The following is a 6,081-nucleotide window of genomic DNA, read 5'->3' as shown; positions in this document are numbered from 1 at the left end:
GCATGGGTTTATCTCTGGGCTTTCTATCCTGTTCCATTGATCTATATTTCTGTTTTTGTGCTAGTACCATATTGTCTTGATTACTGTAGCTTTGTAGTGTAGTCTGAAGTCAGGGAGTCTGATTCCTCCAGCTACATTTTTTTCCCCTCAAGACTACTTTGGCTATTCGGGGTCTTTTGTGTCTCCATACAAATTTTAAGATTTTTTTGTTCTAGTTCTGTAAAACATGCCACTGGTAATTTGATAGGGATTGCATTGAATCTGTAGATTGCTTTGGGTAGTATAGTCATCTTCACAATATTGATTCTTCCAGTCCAAGAACATGGTATATCTCTGCATCTGTTTGTGACATCTTTGATTTCTTTCATCAGTGTTATAGTTTTCTGAGTACAGGTCTTTTACCTCCTTAGGTAGGTTTATTCCTAGGTATTTTATTCTTTTTGTTGCAATGGTGAATGGGATTGTTTCCTTAATTTCTCTTTCTGATTTTTCATTGTTAGTGTATAGGAATGCAAGAGATTTCTGTGCATTAATTTTGTATCCTGCAACTTTACCAAATTCATTGGTTAGCTCTAATAGTTTTCTGGTGGCAACTTTAGGATTCTCTATGTATAGTATCATGTCATCTGCAAACAGTGACAGTTTTACTTCTTCTTTTCCAATTTGTATTCCTTTTATTTCTTTTTCTTCTCTGATTGCTGAGGCTAGGACTTCCAAAACTATGTTGAATAATAGTGGCGAGAGTGGACATCCTTGAAATGCTCTCAGTTTTTCACCATTGAGAATGATGTTTGCTGTGGGTTTGTCGTATATGGCCTTTATTATGTTGAGGTAGCTTCCCTCTATGCCCACTTTCTGGAGAGTTTTTATCATAAATGGGTGTTGAATTTTGTCAAAAGCTTTTTCTGCATCTATTGAGATGATCATATGGTTTTTATTCTTCAATTTGTTAATATGGTGTATCACATTGATTGATTTGTGTATATTGAAGAATCCTTGCATCCCTGGGATAAATCCCACTTGATCATGGTATATGATCCTTTTAATGTGTTGTTGGAGTCTGTTTGCCAGTATTTTGTTGAGGATTTTTGCATCTATATTCATCAGTGATATTGGTCTGTAATTTTCTTTTTTTGTAGTATCTTTGTCTGGTTTTGGTATCAGGATGATGGTGGCCTCGTCGAATGAGTTTGGGAGTGTTCTTTCCTCTGCAATTTTTTGGAAGAGTTTGAGAAGGATGGGTGTTAGTTCTTCTCTAAATGTTTGATAGAATTCACCTGTGAAGCCATCTGGTTCTGGACTTTTGTTTGTTGGAAGATTTTTAATCACAGTTTCAGTTGTATTACTTGTGATTGGTCTGTTCATATTTTCTATTTCTTCCTGGTTCAGTCTTGGAAGGTTATACCTTTCTAAGAATTTGTCCATTTCTTCCAGGTTGTCCATTTTATTGGCATAGAGTTGCTTGTGGTAGTCTTTTAGGATGCTGTGTATTTCTGTGGTGTCTGTTGCAACTTCTTTTTCATTTCTAATTTTATTGATTTGAGTCCTCTCCTTTTTTTGATGAGTCTGGCTAAAGGTTTATCAATTTTATTTATCTTCTCAAAGAACCAGCTTTTAGTTTCATTGATCTTTGCTATTTTTTCTGTTTCTATTTCATTTATTTCTGCTCTGATCTTTATGATTTCTTTCCTTCTACTAACTTTGGGTTGTGTTTATTCTTCTTTCTCTAGTTCCTTTAGGTGTAAGGTTAGATTGTTTATTTGAGATTTTTCTTGTTTCTTGAGGTAGGCTTGTATTGCTATAAGCTTCTCTCTTAGAACTGCTTTTGTTGCATCCCATAGGTTTTGGATCGTCGTGTTTTCATTGTCATTTGTCTCTAGGTATTTTTTGATTTCTCTTTGATTTCTTCAGTGATCTCTTGGTTATTTAGTATCGTATTGTTTAGCCTCCATGTGTTTGTATTGTTTATGTTTTTTTCCCTGTAATTGACTTCTAATTTCAGAGTGTTGTGGTCGGAAAAGATGCTTGATGTGAGTTCAATTTTCTTAAATTTACTGAGGCTTGATTTGTGACCCAAGATGTGATCTATCCTGGAAAATGTTCTGTGTGCACTTGAGAAGAAAGTGTAATCTGCTGTTTTGGATGGAATGTCCTATAAATATCAATGAAATCTATCTGGTCTATTGTGTCAGATAAGCTTGTGTTTCCTTATTAATTTTCTGTCTGTATGATCTGTACATTGGTGTAAGTGAGGTGTTAAAGTCCCCCACTATTATTGTGTTACTGCCAATTTCCTCTTTTATAGCTGTTAGCAGTTGCCTTATTTATTGAATTGCTCCTATGTTGGGTGCATATATATCTATAATTGTTATATCTTCTTCTTGGATTGATCCTTTGATCATTATGTAGTGCTGGACTGCAAAATTTTTATTGTGACATTTTCATTTAGCAGTTAAACCTCTTCCATTACAAGGCAACAAATAACATCAGTATTTCCTCAGTAAATACCAGGGACCTGCATTGTTTTAGGCATTGAGATGTTACAAAGGAGAAATTAGACATGGTCCCTTGACTTCTGGTTTCTGAGATCTGACCAAAAAGATAAGACAACTTAACGGTGAAATCAGTAGAGAGGTGGGGGGAAGGTCAACTAGAAATATGCTTAACAATTTTTATAATTAACGTAGACTTTTTACAAGGCCAAATTTGAAAGGAAAATATTTTGTTAATTTTTTTATGTTCTTCTTAGCTTTGTTCACATTTATCATAATTTCATTATGCTTTTATTTTCATGCTTGCTTTTTTTTTTTTTTTTGGTTACATTGGGCCTTTGTTGCTGCATGTGGGCTTTCTCTAGTTGCAGCAAGTGGGGGTTACTCTTCATTGTGGTGCACGGGCTTCTCATTGCGGTGGCTTCTCCTGTTGCGGAGCACGGGCTCATGCATGTGGGCTTCAGTAGTTGTGGCTCGCGGGCTCTAGAACGCAGGTTCAGCAGCCATGGTGCACAGGCTTAGTTGCTCTGCGGCATGTGGGATCTTCCCAGACCAGGGCTCGAACCCATGTCCCCTTCATTAGCAGGCAGATTGCTAACCATTGTGCCACCAGGGAAGTCCCTTGCTTTATTTTTTACTATGCCATATTCATTATGTTTTAAGAGGAGATGATGAGACCAAAGTAAAATGAGGCCCCCCAAAAATTAGGTGACATAAATTTTCTCCAAGGAAAGAAGTCTTTCAATGACAGTATTTGTGTTTTGAATTATACATCTATAAACTATTGTTAAAATCTTTGCATTACAATATTTGCTCATTTACTCATTATACGGAAACATTTCTTAGAGGGAGCTATGCAGGTTACATGAAGCCCATTTTACATAAAAGAAAATGTATGCAAGCGGTCATGTGACTTCTCCAAATTCTCACCACGAGTCATAAAAGCAGAAATCAAGTTTCCTGACTTAGTCTTTTGCTGTGTCCACTTCATGCTGTGTTCACTGATTTTAAAACATGGCTACTTCAATCCATTTCCATATTCTTTTCATAGTTGATTATAGTTATACCTACAGTGGCTCAGGAAAATATCTGTCTTTTATGTGTCCAGCTTTCTCAAAGGATATTGACATTTTCACAGAACTTCAGAGCTGGAGCGTCTCTCTAAGATCTAGTCCAACACTCCCATTTTATAGATTAGGAATCTGAGGCCCAGAGTGGTTAAGAAGCTCCAAGAGAAGCTCCAACGTAAACAGTGGTGTAAAAATGGATCTTATGAGAAAAGGTGAAAGGCACCAACATTGTTTCCTCAGAACAGCTAATTTAATACTGACCTCTGAGTATTAGAAGAATTATGATTCAGGAAGTTTAATAAGGATATTTTTTTACTTCTCTCTGTCTCTACCAAAACAAAACACAAAAACAAAAAAAAACAAGAGGGAATGAGTTTTGATTAGACTGAGCAAAAAGAATGAGGATAAATATGAAAAAGAATTTTCTGGCAGCCAGGATGATTAAAAACTGAGATAGGAAACCTAGAGATATGGTTCACATACCACACAATTCCCCTATTTAAGGTGTAAAAGTCAACGTTTTTTAGTATATTCACAGTTGTGCAACCATAAATATAATCCATTTTAGAACATTGTCATCAACTCAAAAAACCCCCATACCTTTTAGTTATCACTCCCTGTCCCCCGCTTTCTCCTAGCCATAGGCAGCCACTAATCTACTTTGTCTCTATAGATTGACCTATTTGGAACATTTCATGTAAGTGGAATCATATAGTATGTGGTCTTGTGTGACTGTCTTCTTTCCTTAGCATCATGTTTTCAAAGTTCATTCATGTTGTAGCATGTATCAGTTCTTTATTCCTTTTTATTGCCGAATAGTACTCCATTGCATGGATATACCACATTTTGTTTATCTATTCATCAGTTGATAGGTATTTGAATTGTTTCCACCTTTGACTTTTGTGAATAATGCTGCTAAGAACATTCATGTGCAATTTCTTGTGTAGACATATGTTTTTATTTCTCTTGGGTATATACCGAGATGTGGAATGACTGGGTCAAATGATAACAATTATGTTTAACTTTTTGAGGAACTGCAAGACAGTTTCCAAAGTAGGTGTACCATTTTCATTCCCACCAGTGGTGTAAGAGGGTCCCAATTTCTCCACATTCTCACCAACATTGTTATTATGACTTCTTGATTCTAGCCATTTTAGTGAGTGTGAAGTGGTATCTCACTGTGGTTTTGATTCTCACTTCCCTGATGATTAGCAATGTGGAGCATCTTTTTGTGTGTTTATTGGTGATTTGTATGTCATCTTTGGAGAAAGGTCTATTCAGATCCTTTGCTCATGAAAAAATTTCTTTTTGAAAGGTTAAGTGTAGATTAGATTCTTAATCTCTTGGTTGTTTCAGATCTGGTCCTCTATTACCTGAATTATATGAGTCCTAGTTGTATGAATTTGAATTGTACCAATTCTTTCTAGTTCCATGAATCTACAATTTCGAAGAATTTTCCTATCTTAAATTTGATTTTTATAGACTGGAAGGTGAAGGATAAAATGTAGCAAAAGGTCCCCACTTCCTGCAGAGATGAACTTTCGAGTTAAAAGAGCTATCAAGATGCATTTCAGGAAAGTCCTCTGTTGGAGTGGTAAGTCCTGCAAAACAGGCTTCCATATTGGTGCAAAACCTGGCCCAGAAATGAGCCAGTGGGCAAATGTGCTTAATTTCCCATGGCCTTTGAAAAAATAAACCCAGCTTTTGTCTGAATTACATTATGGGGTGATCCATCTTCAACCAGCTAAGAGCATAGCTGAGTAGTTTCACTAAATGTATGATGTAGCATGAAAATATACATCCCAAGAAAAGCAATTCAGCAGGGTCTCAGTATAGACATGTTCATGAAGGGTGCAGCCTTGGGAGAGGAAGCCAGCACTTTGCTTCCAGACCACTCCCTTCCTCTGAGTTATTATGTTGCTTAATTTAAAGAGGAACATTTAAAATTTTTTAAATTATTTTTTAAGGTCTGCAGGCTCTACATTCTCCAAAATAAGGTTAATGATGGTAGGAAGGAAATAAGTATGTACCAGTTTGTGAATGGGTAGATGTAGTGGTTTGAGGTTTGAGATTTTAGGGTAAAAAGGTATGACCTGGGGCAGGTGAAGGCACCACAGTTGATCACTTGAACACAGTATGAACTCACTGAATAGTTAAGAAATAATTACAGGAGTTTTTCTTTTTTCAAAAACAAAAGACATTTGCATTATCCACCACTAACCTCCCCATCTCCATCTCAAATAGTAGTAAAATGGTGAAGGCTACATGAACAGCTTGAAGGATCCAAACCTATTGTTAACTGAAGAAGGACACCATACCTAAGTAATCACTAGAAGGTTTACATTTTAAAAAGAAAAGGAAGAGATCATGGAGTTTTCTGATTATCCAAGATTCTCACAGCTCATCTGTGACTAACGTGGAATATAAGGCAAATAAGGCCGTAAGGCAAAACATCCACCCCAGTTCTCCTATACCTGATTTTCTAGCCTACCTTATCCACCATGATGCTCCTTACTCAA

This window comes from Eubalaena glacialis, chromosome 16 (assembly GCF_028564815.1).
Source record: "Eubalaena glacialis isolate mEubGla1 chromosome 16, mEubGla1.1.hap2.+ XY, whole genome shotgun sequence".
Taxonomy (NCBI): domain Eukaryota; kingdom Metazoa; phylum Chordata; class Mammalia; order Artiodactyla; family Balaenidae; genus Eubalaena; species Eubalaena glacialis.
The sequence above is the reverse complement of the archived record's forward strand: the minus strand, read 5'-3'. Positions refer to the sequence as shown.